The 17,397-nt window shown below is 39.1% G+C and overlaps 1 pseudogene; it reads right to left on the minus strand.

Moving 5' to 3' along the window:
• LOC126071371 (asparagine synthetase [glutamine-hydrolyzing]-like) overlaps positions 1–17,397 on the minus strand; it is a 173,441-nt pseudogene that overhangs the window by 45,822 nt on the left and 110,222 nt on the right.

Raw genomic sequence — 17,397 nt, forward strand, 5'->3', positions numbered from 1 at the left:
GCAACAATAAAGAACAATGATGAATCCTCGAAATATCTCATAACATGGAGGAATCTGGGAGGCATCATGCTGAGTGAAATTAGTCAGTCACAAAAGGGCAAACATTGTATGAGACCACAGTTATAAGAACTCAAGAAAAGGTTTAAACACAGAAGAAAACATTCTTTGATGGTTATGAGGGTGGGGAGGAAGGGTGAGGGGTATTCACTAATTAGATAGTAGGAAAGAATTATTTTAGGTGAAGGAAAGGACAATATACAATACAGGGGAACTCAGCACAACTGGACTAAACCAAAAGCTAAGAAATTCCCTGACTACAACTAAACACTTCGAGGGACAGAGTAGCAGGGGTGGGGGCCAGGGGACCATGATTTCAGGAAACATCTAGGTCAATTGGCATAACAAAATGTACTAAGAAGACATTCTGCATCCCACTTTGGTGAGTGGCATCTGGGGTCTTAAAAGCTAGCAAGCAGCCATCTAAGATGCATCAATTAGTCTCAACCCACTTGGAGCAAAAAAGAATGAAGAACACCAAAGACACAAGGAAAATATGAGCCCAAGAGACAGAAAGGGCCATATAAGCCAGAGACTCCATCAGCCTGAGACCAGAGGAACTAGATGGTGCCCAGCTACCATGAATGACTACCCTCACAGGGAACACAACAGAGAATCCTTGATGGAGCAGGAGAAAAGTGGGATGCAGACCTTGAATTCTAGTAAAAAGACCAGACTTAGTGGTCTGACTGAGACTGGAGGGACCCCAGAGGTCATGGTCCCCGGACTTTCTGTTAGCTCAAAACTAAAATCATTCCAGAGGTCAACTCCTCAGACAGAGATTAGACTGGAGTATAAGACATAAAATGATAACTGGTGAGGAGTGTGCTTCTTAGCTCAAGTAGACACATGAGACCATGTGAGCAGCTCCTGTCTGGAGGCGAGATGAGAAGGCAGAGGGCAGCAGGAGCTGATACAGGGTGGAGAGAAGGAGTGTGCTGTCACATTGCAGGGACAGCAACTAGGGTCACATAATTGTGTGTATAAGATTTTGTATGAGAAACTGACTTGAATTGTAAACTTTCACTTAAAGCACAATAAAAAAAGAAATCAAAAAGTCAAGCCACAGAACGGGAGAAAATATTCTTAGCAATTATACCAAACAAAGAAAAAAACCAAACCTGTTGCTGTCGAGCCAATTTCAACTCATAGCGAACCTGTAGGTCAGAGTAGAACTGCCCCATAATGTTTCCAAGGAGCAGCGGTGGAATCAAACTGCAGACCTTTTGGTTAACAGCCAAGCTATTAACTTCTGCACCACCAGGGCTCCTATTAGGCACTAGGGAAATCCAAATTAAAACCATAATGAGATTATCACTTCACTTATTAGAATGAGTAACATTTAAAAAATTGATCATACCAAGTGTTTGTGAACTAGAACTGTTTGTGGTAATGTAAAATGATACAAACACTTTGGCAATCAGTCTGGCAGTTTCTCAAAAAGTTAAACATGTGCTTACCATAATCCAGCCACTCCATTCCTAGGTATTTTCTGGAAAAGAATTGAAAGCATATGTTCACACAGAGACCTGTATACAAATACACACAGAAGCTTTATTTGTAGTAGCCAAAACCTGGAAACAATACAAATGATTCTCAACAGGTGAGTAGATAAACAAATTGTGGTAATCCATGTAGTACAATTTGTTGTTAGGTGCCCTTGAGTCAGCTCTGACTCATAGCTACCCTACAAACAACAGAACGAAACATTGCCCAGTCCTGCGCCATTCACACAGTCATTGCTGTTTGAGCTCATTGTTGCAGCTACTGTGTCAATCCGTCTTGTTGAGAGTCTTCCTCTTTTTTGATGACCCTCGAATTTACCAAGCATGATGTCCTTCACCAGGGACTGGTCGCTCCTGATAACATGTCCAAAGTACATGAGATGGAGTCTTGCCACAATCATTTCTAAGGAGCATTCTGGCTGTAATTCTTCCAAGACAGTTTTGTTCATTCTTCTGGTAGTCCTTGGTATATTCAGTAGTCTTCATCAACACCGTAATTCAGAGGCATCAATTCATCTTTGATTTTCCTTATTCATTGTCCAGCTTTCGAATGCATATGAGGCGATTAAATATGCAATAGTTTGGGTCAGGTGCACCTTAGTCTTTAAAATGACATCTTTGTTTTTTTTTTTTTTTTTTTAACGCTTTAAATATGTCTTTTGCAGCAGATTTGTCCAACACAATATGTTGTTTGATTCTTGACTGCTGCTTCCATGGGTGTTGATCGTGGACCCAAGTAAAATGAAGTCTTTGACAACTTCAATTTTTTCTCTGCTAAGATGTTGCTTATTGGTTCAGTTGTGAGGATTTTTGTTTTCTTTGTGTCGAGGTGTAATCCATACTGAAGGCTGTGTTTTTGATCTTCATCAGTAAGTACTTCAAGTCCTTTTTGCTTTCAGCAAGCAGATAATACAATACTTTTCAGCATTATAAAGGAATGAGCTATTGATAAATGCAACAACGTGGATCAATCTGAAAATCATCATGCCAAGTGAAATAAAGCAGGTTAAAAAGAACATATTACAGAACTCTAGAAAATGAAATCTCATCTATAGTGACAGAACACCGAGGTGTGATTGCCTGCGGATGGAGGCGTAGAGAGGGATAGATTACAAAGGGGCATGAAGAAATTTTGCGCAAAGATGAAAATGTTTGTATTTTGATTGTGGTGATTGTATCAGGAATGTATACACATGCCAAAACTCATTAAGTTGTATACTTTAAATGTGTCAGTTTATTATACGTCAATTATATCCAATAATGTTGAAAAAAGTACAAAAATGATTATGCATATAATCACATTTTAAAACTAAAAGACTAGAAATAGATGCACCCAAAATGTTAACAGTTATTTCTGGGCAGTAGGATCGCAAGTGATTTTAATTTTCTTTCTATGTACTTTCATGTGTTTTTCTAGATTTTCTAGAATGCACATGTTTTAATTTCTTGCGGCTGCTGTAACAAACTACCACAACTCAGGAGGCTTAAAACAGCAGAAATTAATCTTCTCACGCCTCTGGAGATCAGAAGTCTGAGATCAGTATCACTAGACCCAAATCAAGGTGCCAGCAGGACCATGTTCCCTCTGGAGGGTCTGGGGGATAATCTGTTCCTTGCCTCTTTCATCTTCAGGTAGCTATCATTCTTTGGCTTTTGACTACATAACTCTAATTTTCAAGGCCAGCATCATCAAATCTCAATCCACTCCATCTTCACTTCATCTTCTTTTCTGTTTGTAGTCAGGTCTCCTTCTGCCTCCTTCTTGTAAGGATAAATGTGACTGTATTTAGAGCCCACCCAGATAACACAGGATGATCCCTCATCTCAAAATCCTTAACGTCATCACATCTGCAAAGATCCATTTTCCAAATAAGGCAACATTTCTAGAATCCAGTGATTAAGACCTGATGTTTGGGGGACATTATTGGGCCTGGAGTTCCTGGGTGGTGCAAATAGATTAACGTGCTTAGCTGCTACCTAAAAGGTTGGAGGTTTGAGGCCACCCAGAGGTGCCTTGAAATCTACTTCCAAAAAATCAGTTACTGAAGACTGTATGGAGCACAGTTCTACTCTGACCAACATGAGGTTGCCCTGAGTTAGAATCAACTTGATGGCAACTGGTCTGGTCTTATTTGGTCTACTACAGCACACATGTTGTTTTTTTTTTCCTATAGTTTATGTTTTCTTTTCTTTTTGATTCTTTAAAAATCTTGAAATTGCATACATAATAAATGAATATATGTTCATTATAAAAAAATCAGACAGTACAAAATGTTACAGAGTAAAAGCCAAAGCCCACTGTGGTACTGGCCAGTATTATTTTGAAAATAGGCTTCCTTTCCAGTTAAGGAATCCAGGCAAATTCAAGTTCATATACCGTCCCTCTGAGACACAACATGAATATTATCTATTTTCCCAGCAACAGTTTAGTTTGCATCTTTGAAAATCCTTTACTGTATATTTATGTAAGACATCTTTGTAGTATGAGGTATTTGTATAGTATATATGTGTGTGAGTGTGTGTGTGTCTAGTTTGGGTTTTTATAAATGATATTCTATCTGGTTCTGCGACTAGCTCTTTTTTCTTAACAATGTTCTTCAAGATATTTCCATGTCCGTGTGTGAAGTTCTACCTTCTTTGTATTATCCGATTGCAGGGATACATCATAACTGATTTTGCCAGTCTCTTCTTGTTAGATTATGATTTAACTTTTTTTTTTTTATTACTATTGCCAGCAATGTTGCAGTGAACATCATTGTTAAGTATAGCTTTGAGTGAATGCATGCTATTTCTATAGATTGGATTCCTGAAAGTGGAATTGCTAAATCAAAGAGTGTGGACATTTTAAAATTTGATAAAAAAAAAGATACTTCCAAATTTTTATCCAAAAAAGCTATTCCAATTTATATTTCCACAATATCATATGAGAATGTCCTTTTCACCCATGTGTTTGCTACCATGGGTTTTTTTGTTTTTTTTTCTTTAATCTTTTTTTTTTTAATATAATTTTTATTGTGCTTTAAGTGAAAGTTTACAAGTCAGTCTCTCACATAAAAACATTATATACACCTTGCTACATACTCCCAATTACTCTCCCCCTAATGAGACAGCCCACTCTCTCCCTCCGCTCTCTCTTTTCGTGTCCATTTTGCTAGCTTCTAACACCCTCTACCCTCTCATCTACCCTCCAGGGAGGAGATGCCAACATAGTCTCAAGTGTCCACCTGATCCAAGAAGCTCACTCCTCACCAGCATCCCTCTCCACCCCATTGTCCAGTCCAATCCATGTCCGAAGAGTTGGCTTCGGGGATGGTTCCTATCCTGGGCCAACAGAGGGTCTGGGGGCCATGACCACCAGGGTCCTTCCAGTCTCAGTCAGACCATTAAGTCTGGTCTTTTTATGAGAATTTGGGGTCTGCATCCCACTGCTCTCCTGCTCCCTCAGGGGTTTGCTGTTGTGTTCCCCGTCAGGGCAGTCATCGGCTATAGCCAGGCACCATCTAGTTCTTCTGGTCTCAGGGTGATGTAGTCTCTAGTTCATGTGGCCCTTTCTCTCTCTCTGTCTCTTAATTACCCGATGTCCTTGGTGTTCTTCATTCTCCTTTGATCCAGGTGGGTTGAGACCAATTAGTGCATCTTAGATGGCTGCTTGCTAGTGTTTAAGACCCCAGATGCCACTCTTCAAAGTGGGATGCAGAATGTTTTCTTAATAGATTTTATTACGCCAATTGAGTTAGATGTCCCCTGAAATCATGGTCCCCATGCCCCTGCCCCTGCTACACTGACCGTTGAAGCATTCAGTTTATTCAGGAAACTTCTTTGCTTTTGCTTTAGTCCAGTTGTGCTGACCTCCCCTGTATTGTGTGCTGTCTTTCCCTTCACCTAAAGTAGTTCTTATCTACCATCTAATTAGTGAATACCCCTCCCCCACCCTCCCTCCCTCCCTCCTCTCATTGCCACAGAAGAATGTTTTCTTCTCAGTTTAAACTATTTCTCAAGTTCTTATAATAGTGGTCTTATACAATATTTGTCCTTTTGCAACTGACTAATTTCACTCAGCATAATGCCTTGAGGTTCCTCCATGTTAAGAAACTTTCACAGATTCCTCACTGTTCTTTATCGATGCGTAGTATTCCATTGTGTGAATTTACCATAATTTATTTATCCATTCATCCATTGATGGGCACCTTGGTTGCTTCCATCTTTTTGCTATTGTAAACAGTGCTGCAATAAACATGGGTGTGCATATTATCTGTTTGTGTAAAGCCTCTTATTTCTCTAGGATATATTCCAAGGGGTGGGATTGCTGGATCTAATGGTAGTTCTATTTCTAGCTTTTTAAAAATAAGGAAGCGCCAAATCAATTTCCAAAGTGGTTGTGCCATTTTACATTCCCGCCAGCAGTGTATAAATGTTCCAATCTCTCCACAGCCTCTCCAACATTTATTATTTTGTGTTTTTTGGATTAATGCCAGCCTTGTTGGAGTGAGATGAAATCTCATTGTAGTTTTGATTTGCATTTCTCTAATGGCTAATGATTGTGAACATTTCCTCATGTATCTGTTAGCTACCTGAATATCTTCTTTAGTGAAGTGTCTCTTCATATCTTTTGCCCATTTTTTAATAGGGTTGTCTTTTTGCAGTTCAGTTTTTGCAGTATCATGTAGATTTTAGAGATCAGGTGCTGATCGGAAATGTCATAGCTGAAAATTTTTTCCCAATCCGTAGATGGTCTTTTTACTCTTTTGGTGAAGTCTTTGGATGAGCACAGGTGTTTGATTTTTAGGAGCTCCCAGTTATCTAGTTTTTCTTCTGCTTTCTTAATAATGTTTTTTATACTATTTATGCCATGTATTAGGACTCCTAACGTTGTCCCTATTTTTTCTTCCATGATCTTTATCATTTCAGATTTTATTTTTAGGTCTTTGATCCATTTTGAGCTCGTTTTTGTGCATGGAGTGAGGTATGGGTGTTGTTTCATTTTTTTGCAGATGGATATCCAGTTATGCCAGCACCATTTGTTAAAAAGACTGTCTTTTCCCCCATTTAACTGTTTTGGCGCCTTTGTCAAATATCAACTGCTCATATGTGGATGGATTTATGTCTGGATTCTCAATTCTTTTCCGTTGGTCCATGTATCTGTTGTTTTACCAGTACCAAGCTGTTTTGACTACTGTGGCAGTATAATAGGTTCTAAAATCAGGTAAAGCAAGGCCTCCCACTTTGTTCTTTTTCAGTAGTGCCTTATTTATCCGGGGCCTCTTTCCCTTTCATATGAAGTTGGTCATTTGTTTCTCCATCTCATTAAAGAATGTCGTTGATATTTGGATCGGAATTGCATTAAATGTATACATCACTTTTGGTAGAATAAAAAAACATTTTTATAATGTTAAGTCCTCCTATCCGTGAGCAAGGTACGTTTTTCCACTTAATGTAGGTGTCTTTTGGTTTCTTGCAGAAGTGTACTGTAGTTTTCTTTGCATAAGTCTTTTACAGCTCTGGTAAGATTTATTCCTAAGTATTTTATATTCTTGGGGATACTCTAAATGGCATTGATTTGGTGATTTCCTCTTCGATGTTCTTTTTGTTGGTGTAGAGGAATCCAACTGATTTTTGTGTGCTTATCTTGTGTCCCGATACTCTGCTGAACTCTTCTATTAGTTTCAGTAGTTTTCTTGAGGATTCCTTAGGGTTTTCTGTGTATAAGATCATGTCATCTGCAAATAGAGATACTTTTACTTCTTCCTTGCCAATCTGGATGCCCGTTATTCCTTTATCTAGCCTAAATGCTCTGGCTAGGACCTCCAGCACAATGTTGAATAAGAGTGGTGATAAATGGCATCCTTGTCTGGTTCCCGATCTCAATGGGAGTGCTTTCTGGCTCTCTCCATTTAGGGTGATGTTGGCTGTTGGCTTTGTATAAATGCCCTTTATCATGTTGAGGAATTTTCCTTCTATTCCTATTTTGCTGAGAGTTTTTTTTATCATGAATGGGTGTTGAACTTTGTCAAATGCCTTTTCTGCATCAATTGATAAAATCATGTGATTCTTGTCTTTTGTTTTATTTATGTCTTGGATTACATTAATTGTTTTTTCTAATGTTGAACCATCCCTGCATACCTGGTATGAATCCCACTTGGTCATGGTGAATTATTTTTTTCATGTGTTGTTGAATTTTATTGGCTAGAATTTTGTTGAGGATATTTACATCTACATTCACAAGGGATATAGGTCTATAATTTTCTTTTCTTTTGGTGTCTTTACCTGGTTTTGGTATCAGGGATATGCTGGCTTCACAGAATGAGTTTGGTAGTATTCCGTCCTTTTCTATGCTCTGAAATACCTTTAGTAGTAGTGTGTTAACTCTCCTCTGAAAGTTTGGTAGAACTCTTGCAGTGAAGCCATCCGGACCAGAGTTTTTTTTTTTTTTGTTGGGAGTTTTTTGATTACCTTTTCAATCTCTTCTTTTGTTCTGGGTCTATTTAGTTGTTCTACCTCTGTTTGTGTTAGCTTAGTTAGGTAGTGTGTTTCTAGGAATTCATCCATTTCTTCTAGGCTTTCAAATTTGTTAGAGTACAATTTTTCATAGTAATCCGGTATGATTCTTTTAATTTCAGTTGCATCTGTTGTAATATAGCCCATGTCATTTCTTATTCAGGCTATTTGCTTCCTCTCCTGTTTTTCTTTTGTCGTTTTGGCCAGTGGTTTATCAATTTTGTTGATTTTTTTAAAAAACCATCTTTTGGTCTTGTTAATTCTTTCAATCGTTTTTCTGTTTTCTATTTCATTTAGTTCAGCTATAATTTTTATTATTTGTTTTCTTCTGGAGCCTGTGGGTTTCTTTTGTTGCTCTCTTTGTATTTGTTCAAGTTGTAGCGATAGTTCTTTGATTTTGGCCCTTTCTTCTTTTTTATGTGTGCATTTATTGATATAAATTGGCCTCTGAGCACTGCTTTTGCTGAGTCCCAAAGTTTCTGATAGGAAGTGTTTTCATTCTTATTGGATTCTCTGAATTTCTTTATTCCATCCTTAATGTCTTCTATAATGCAGTCTTCTTTGAGCAGGGTATTGTTCAGTTTCTAAGTGTTTGATTTCTTTTCCCTGCTTTTCCTGTTATTGATTTCCACTTTTATGGCCTTATGGTCAGAGAAGATGCTTTGTAATATTTCAATGTTTTGGATTCTGCTAAGGCTTGCTTTATGACCTAATATGTGGTCTATTCTAGAGAATGTTCCAGGTACACTACAAAAGAAAGCATACTTAGTTGCTGTTGGGTGGAATGTTCTATATATGTCTACGAGGTAAAGTTGGTTGATTTTGGCATTTAGATCTTCCGTGTCTTTATTGAGCTTCTTTCTGGATGTCTTGTCCTTCACCGAAAGTGGTGTGTTGACGTCTCCTACTATTATTGTGGAGCTGTCTATCTCACTTTTCAATGCTAATAGAGTTTGTTTTATGTATTTGCAGTCCTATCACTGGGTGCATAAATATTTAATATGGTTATATCTTCTTGGTGTATTGTCCCTTTAATCATCATATAGTGTCCTTCCTTATCCTTTCTGATGGATTTAACTTTAAAGTCTATTTTGTCAGAAATTAATATTGCCACTCTGGCTCTTTTTTGCTTGTTGTTTGCTTGATACATTTTTTCCATCCTTTGAGTTTTACTTTGTTTGTTCTCTAAGTCTAGGGTGTGTCTCTTGTAGGCAACATATAAACAGATCTTGTTTTTTAATCCATTTTTGCCACTCTCTGTCTCCTTATTGGTGCATTTAGTCCATTTCATTCAGGGTAATTATGGATAGGTATAAATTTAATGCTATCATTTTGATGTCTTTTTTTGTGGGTTTTCGACAGCTCTTTTTCCCTCTTAATTTTATGTGCTGAGTAGATTTTCTTTATATGTTGTCCTTTACTTGTATTTGCTGTTATTGATTTTGTTTCTGCTGAATCTCTTTTCTTTTCTTGTATTTTATTTTGATGAGTAAGATAGTTTGTCCCCTTTGTGGTTACCTTATTATTTACCCCTATTTTTCTAAATTTAAACCTAAGTTTTATTTCTTTGTATCACCTTACCTTCCTCTCCATATGGGAGGTGTATGATTACATTTCTTAGTCCCTGTTTATTATTTTAATGTTGTCTTCTTTTATATAATAACATCACTGTTACCCTTTTTTGAGCTTTTTTTTATACCTTACTTTGTTTTTTTGGATTTCCCTCTCTGGATTGACTTCTGGTTCCTCTGCCCACTGTTCGTCTTGGGTTGTACCTCATATTATTGATATTCTAACCAAAGAACTCCCTTTAGTATTTCTTGTAGGTTTGGTTTGGTTTTTATGAATTCCCTTAACTTGTGTTTATCTGGAAATGTCTTAATTTCACCTTCATATTTAAGAGAAAGTTTTGATGAATGTATGACTCTTGGCAGGCAATTTTTTCCTTCAATTTTTAAAATATGTCATCCCATTGCCTTCTTGCCTGCATGGTTTCTGCCGAGTAGTCCGAGCTTACTCTTATTGGCTCTCCTTTGTAGGTGACTTTTCATTTATCCCTCACTGCTCTTATAATTCTCTCTTTATCTTTGCTTTTGGCAAGTTTGATTATAATATGTCTTGGTGACTTTCTTTTAAGATCTACCTTATGTGGAGTTAGATGAGCATCTTGGATAGATACCTTCTCATCTTTCACTATATCAGGGAAGTTTTCTGCCAACAAATCTTCAACAATTTTCTCTGTATTTTCTGTTATCCCTCCCTGTCTGGTACTCCAATCACTTGTAAGTTATTTGTCTTAATAGAGTCCCACAGGATTTTTAAGGTTTCTTCATTTTTTTAATTCTTTTATTTGATTTTTCTTCAAATATATTAGTGCCAAGTGATTTATCTTCAGGTTCAGAAATTCTGGCTTCTACTTGCTCAATTCTGCTTCTCAGACTTTCTTTTAAGTTGTCTAATTCCGTAATTTTATTGTTAATCTTCTGAATTTCTGATTGCTGCCTCTCTATGGATTTTTCCAGCTTATTAAACTTTTCATTATGTTCTTGAATAATCTTTGTGATTTCTTCAGTTGCTTTATCAGTGTGTTCCTTGGCTTGTTCTGCATATTGTCTCATTTCCTCCCTGATGTCTTGAAGGGTTCTGTATATTAAACTTTTGTATTCTGCATCTGGTAATTCCAGGAATGCACTTTCATCTAGAAGATCCCTGGATTCTTTGTTTTGAAAGCCTGTTGAGGTGATCATGGTCTGTTTCTTTACGTGACTGGATATTGACTGTTGTCTCCAAGCCATCAATAAGTTATTGTATTAGTTTATGCTTGCTTACTGTGTCATAGCTTCTTGCTTTGTTCTGTTTTGGTATACCCCTATGGGTTGCTTGAGTGAGTTAGCTTGATTATTTTTGCCTTTGGAGCTCTGACATCCTGTCCCCAGCTAGCTAGAGCTGTTATCAGGTCTATCAGTCCAGGAGTCCATTCAGTTTTCTTGTATGAATTCAGCTCAGGTTTCCAGGTAGCTAATCATCAAGTGTGTGGTACAGGCTCTGTCTTACAGTCTTAGAGGGGCAGGGGTGATTAGTGTATATACCAGTATCTGATTGCAGCAGGGGGTCATGCTCTGAACAAGACAGGGTGCAGAGAACTGACTCCCGAGTGTCTCTAAGGAATGTGCGTCGCTGTTCCCTACAGCATGCAGGTCGGTGGGCTCTGCAGAGGGACCATGGGCACCCAAAGTTTGTGGTTGTAAGGACTGGGAGGTACCAGTTATCTTTGGACCTCTGTCACAGGTGGCTGGGTGACCTGAGTAGAGCTACCAGTCTTTAGGTCCCTGATGTGGTTAGGTTAGGACTTTGTTAAATAGGCAAAGTAATGTCAAACATCAAACACCCACCTCTCCACCGCACAGCTGAAATGGTTGGAGTCTGCCAACAAGGGCCTATTCTCCCAAAATAGGCCCACACAGGTCCAAGCAGAAGGGAAAGATGCTCAAAGTCCATGGACCATTTATGCCTGGACAGGAGCTGCTTCTGTCCTGAGCTCCCCTGGTTAGCGGAGCTAGCAAATTATCTTTTCCCCCCAAATGCAAATTTTTTCCTTTCCCAAGGTTGGGCTGATGGCTGTAGGTGCTTAACAATGCGTATCTCAGGCCCAGGGAATTCAGCCACTGAAGCCAGCTTGGGGCGGGGCGGGGGGGCGCGTTAAAATATATGCAAGTAGTTAGCTTTTGCTGAGAGCGCCATTCTCCTCAGGTTCCGGAGTTGTGAGTAAGCTGTGCGGCTGGCTGCTTCTCCCTGAGCAAACTGCCGCCGAACCCTCGTACCACCCTGCCGCCTCCGCTCCCGGAATGGTGCCTGAGGGCTCCCTGTGATTCAGGTCTGGTAACTCCTCTCCTCTTCTGAACTGTCTCTTCCTTCCCCTGCCCCTCAGTTCATTTTCTAAGCTTGCCTTTGAAGCTCAGGGCTCCCAGCTTGTCACAAATATGCTCGTTTCACTTTTTTAGGGGGTCTTTGTTGTAAAAAGGGCTCGGTGGAAGCGTCTGTCTATTCCACTATCTTGGCTCTGCCTCCACATTTTTAATCTTTTTGATAATCCAGTGAACACAAAGTGGTGTCTCATTATTATTTTCACTATTATTTCCTTGGTTGTTAATGAGATTGAGCATATGATACTGGCCATTTCTTTCTTTCTTTTTTTTTTTTTTTTGACTTGCCTTTTAATATTATTTGCCAATTTTTCTATTCTTCACCCTTTTCTTATTAACCTATGGGATTTCTTTATATATTATAGATTTTTATCTCTGACTATTTATGATAGTCTCCAACGTTGTCTCTTGTCTTCTAACTTGACTTGTGATTCCCTAGAAGGTTTAAATTTTTATGTAATCACTATGTCCATCTTTTTTTTTTTTAATGGGTCAAAGCTTCTTTGTCTTGTTTAGGAAAGACAACCCATCCTAAAATTATAAAAATTTCTCTGTATTCTTATCTAGTAGATTGCATTACTTTAAAGATCAAGAGGATAAAGTGTCACCTAAAAATAAAAAGACACATTTCAAACAAACAAAATGATTTACTAGTTGCTTTTTTTTTTTTTTTTAAGAGAGTAGATTCTGGAGCCAGGCAGTCTGGGTTCTTTTCTAGCTGTATGACCTTGGGCAAGTTAATGTCAAGTACTTTGAGTAGTGTTTGACAGACTATAAAACTGTGTACATTGTGAGATTCTCCTTCAAGTTCTGTGGCCTTAGAGAAGCATAAAGTCTGAAGACTACTGCTAGACTTTTATTCATGTCACTTAGAAACTGAAAACAAATTTACAGATGCAGGATCTTGATTGAATATAATGGTCGATATCTCTTATCTATATTATTCCGTGATATGTCTGCCCCTGTCAAGAAAGGAAATGAGAGAACCCACCTTAGCTCCTATTGGTCACTACTTTTTACTATTGCTTTAATGTTTTGTTAAAAATCAGTGACAAGCTAATAAATGTCAAGCTAGACAAAATTTCCCTTCTTGTACCTTAAATATATTTGATGGCCTACATATGCTTTTGTTTCTGGGAAACCCGAGGAACCAATTATTGGTAGTTTATCATCATAATAAATAGTGAAACTGCCATGTATTAGTGCATGCTATAAGAGGCAGTATAGCATTATGATTAAGATTTCAGAATCAGGAGCTAAAACACGTAGGCTGAAATCCCACCCAGCTCTACCACTTAATTATTTGTGTGACGTTGCTTAACATGCTTAACCTCTCTTATTTGTAAACTGAAGACTAATAGTTGCTTCCCTCTCCATCACCCCCCACGCCCCCATTTCTGTTACCTTTGCCTCTTTCCCATTAGCTCAAGCAACTGGAGTGTTTAGATGCTGACAGACTTCAGCAAGGGAGGCTACAGTAGAAAGACAGAGAAGGGAGTCAAACAGGGCTATCAGGTTTCAAAATAGGTTTTCACAGCAAATAGCAGATATGATAGTATTGAAAGAAAAGACCTTTGAGTCAAGACAGCCTGTTCTTTTTTGTTTTGTTTCAAAAGTCTAAGCCCTAAAGATCACAGGGCATAAAAGAATCCCCCCCATGAACACTATATTGAAAAGAATAGAAAAGAGCCAGACTGTCACTCTCCTAGACTCAATGGAGTCCACAGGAGGGTTCATGTGGAGGGAGAAAGATGGAAAGGTAAAGAAAGCAGCTTGGGCTCATGGGCCTGAAAGAGGGGCCCTGTGTCCTGTGCATCAACCACCTCCATCCCAGGCTGGTGCTGGTGGAGAGACAGAATCTCCAGATAGGCTTGAGTTACTGAGAATAGAGTGTCCTATGCTTGCCTTAGGAGCAAAAAACAAAAAAACTCCACTTGCCGTCAAATCAATTAGTAGATTGCCAAGCCTTTCCTCTAAGGATTCTTGGGGTGGACTCAAAACCCAACCTTTCAGTTAGCATCCAAGTGTGTTAACTGTTTGCACCAGCCAGGGACTCTGGGTTAGGAATACGCATCTTGTTAATGCTGACATTCAGCATGGTGTTTGAGCAGAAGGAGTAGGTGTCTCCACACACAGGGCCTGCTTCATAAGCATGCGACCTGTGGAGTCACACAGGTTCAGTGCTTGGTTGAATGCTGCCCTGTTGCCATCTTGAAATTCTTGATAATTTTTGAACGATGGTCTCCCCATTTTCATGTTGCATTGAAAAAGCCAAACCAAGCCCCTTGCCATTGAGCCAGTTCCTACTCATAGCAACCCTATAGTCATGTTGCATTAGGCCCCAAAAATTATGTAGCCAGCCCTGTCAATGCAAGGGGACTGGAAGCAATTCTGAGTCCTCAGCAGAGAATAGGGGTAGTATAATAATCTCCCCTATTCACCAAGAAGTAAGTGGTGGTTGAGAGACCTGAAGAAGCTTTGTAGTGGGGACCAGGAGGATGCTGTAGTGACATGCATGCACTGATGACCCAAGGCTGGATGGGACAGCAGACATGCCAGTGGATGCCTGCATGGATACTAGATGATACTGAGGACCACATGCTCTCTCCTAGCTGATGATTTGACATCCCGTAAGTCTCCTGGAACTCCTGTTCTCCCAAGAAAACACAGGGAAAGACCTTGACTAGCCCAAGATTTTGTATCCCATGCCTTACCAAATGAAGCTGAAAATAAAAATGAGTAGAAATATATTTTTTTAAAAAAGATATTTCTTCCATGCATGAGTATATGGACTGAAGTTTTTATCTACTACTCCATAAATAAAAGTGTGACATTTTATGAACTCGTTTATTTATTTGTGCATGCAATGTTATGCATATAAATACAATGCATCTTGGATGTGAATGGTTTCATTTAAACTTAAAGCTAATGGTTTCATTGCTTCTACTTAATATAGTAGAGTTTCTCCTGTTGGCAGTCAGCTTAGATACTGAGTTATTTTCCAATGACCTTGACTGAATAATTCTCAGATAACCTAAACAAATTTCTTGGCCTTATAAATCCCAGACCGTTAAATTTCAGCCTACTCTTATTAGGGTTTGCCCTGGAAAGCCAACATACATTTGTTAAACTCCACATTAGAGAAGACAGGTGACCATCTGGAACTGGAAAAGTGCAGGGTTTCAGAAGAGCCCTTCACACCGTGAAGCATCCTTCACGTGCTCTCAAGTTTGCCTTGTGTGACAGAGGACAAAGCCCACTACAGCCACCTCAGGTCTCCTCCAGCACCAGACACTCAAGATGATACAATTAGTAAATGGGATATGTGACTTCAAAGGGACACCAGGTCAGAGGAAAACCAACCTATAATGGAATATGATATGAGATTCCCCCCATAAAAGTAAGATGTTTTAAAATCTTGAACCGAGATTTAAACCAATGCAAAAAAAAAAAATCTTAAATAGGGTTTGTTTTGTTAGAGAGTGTATTTCCAAGTGCTGAGAGCCTAGAGTGCCTTTACACAATGTACTGAGAGACCAACTTTTCTCTGTCCTTGCAAATGTCACATCCATCTTTGATAGTGTCTGTGTGCTTCGTAGCATGCCACCACAGAGCGAGCACAATGTCCAAAGAGCAGGAGTCAAGTAGGCATCAGCAAAGCCAGGTATAAACAGGGAAAATCTGATTGGATGGGGGCTGGGGGGGTGGGGAGAAGGAATGATATAGCTTCTGGTTTACCAGATAGGGATGATCTGAACGAGCACTGTAGTCCAGTTTTAAAATGATAAACACATAGGGCTGAAAGGACCCCTGAGAAGTCATCTGAGCTATCCTCCAACCTCCAGGGAGGTTTTATCTAAACCATTTTTACCAAGAGGTGTCTGTTGTGTTCTTAAAATTCTGTGGGGAAGTGGATTTGATAGGCTCTCTAGTATCCCATTATAATGCTTTATAACCACAAGTGGCAGGAAGCCCCTCCTTATACATATATATCCTTTCCTTCTCTAGCTAAAGCCTGTTGTTCCCTGTTCCAGCTTTAGCAGAGAAATGTTCATACATCTAGATACAGCTTCTGAATAACAATCATTCCTGTATTTAAGGAGACATTAAATGACCCACTTCTTTCTCTTCTTGAGACTAAATATTCCCAGGGGCTTTATCCTTTTTGCACTCACCCTTCCCCCTATTCCTCTAAAGTTTTTAATGTCTCAAGCTGGGCTTCTTTTCTTGGCAGGAGTTTTGACTTGTGGGAGTTTCCAACACTAAAGTAAGCTTCTACATGGCTGACTTTGAATATCTGTCCATATCAACACTGTACAGTGGAGTAGGACTATGTCATTGGATTCTGTGGAAATGTAAAAGGGCTGTGTCCTACACCATCTCCCTGTTGGCCCCCTCCCCGTTTTCTACTAAATTAGAGGGAGATGGATGAGACATACCAGTAGGACTGCAGGAGCTAGGCTCAGCTCACCAGGTACAAAGGATTGCTCTGTGTCACATCTTTGAGAGACTCTACGACCCAGGTCCATTGTCCCTGCAAGTTGGAATCAACTCAAAGGTAACTAACAACAACAATAATGATGCAACTACTTTGGGCTCCTTGCAATTATAGGCCCAGAGATCAAGAATCAAGACCTAATTCTTCTCTTACCCCAAAGGCTAGATAGCTCAGCTCTGGGACAATCTAGGCATTTACCCCATAGACTCTTCTGAAGGCCCAAGACTTTTCTGAAGGGAGGCTGAGAGCAGTAGCAATGACTGGTTGTTGGGTCCTGCCACTGACCTTCTTCCCAACCAAACAAAACCAACACCCAGAAATCCTGTCTTTCCAAAGTTTTGTCCTATGAAGAAGATTTGTCTTGTTCCCTGAGTACTGCCCTTAGAATTGGGCAACTGCAATTAACTGAAGTAAAGAAGTGGGCTTTGCTTCCAAGTTCAGTACAGAAATCGCTATTTAGAGGACATAACGCCCAATTGCAATGACTTCAGCCTCAGCTGCATTAGAAGTAGATGTAGGCCTCTTTTACAATAGTTGAAAACTTACAGAATCATTTCTATTACCAACTAACTAAAAGTATATGTGACCACACTTTATAAAATGTAAAGGGTGAAAGAAATGTTCATTCTTATTGTAGTTGTTAGAGTATGACAGCCTGCCTGAAAAAATGGTTTCCTGTGGACAGTGCTTCATGGGAAGTGTCAATTCTATTAATATTTCTGTTTATCATTATCCCCCAGTTTTATATCAATTCAGATGAATAGAAGCAAAACTTAGCAGCTTTCTCACAAATCCCAGCAGCTGATGGGCAGAGGTTAATTTGTCTGTACATGGACACATTAGCTTGTCACATCTGCTATTAATTGCAAACAGATATATTAGTCTAATTAAACATTGCAAGGAACTGACCTAAATTGTT

This window comes from Elephas maximus, chromosome 3 (assembly GCF_024166365.1).
Source record: "Elephas maximus indicus isolate mEleMax1 chromosome 3, mEleMax1 primary haplotype, whole genome shotgun sequence".
Taxonomy (NCBI): Eukaryota; Metazoa; Chordata; class Mammalia; order Proboscidea; family Elephantidae; genus Elephas; species Elephas maximus.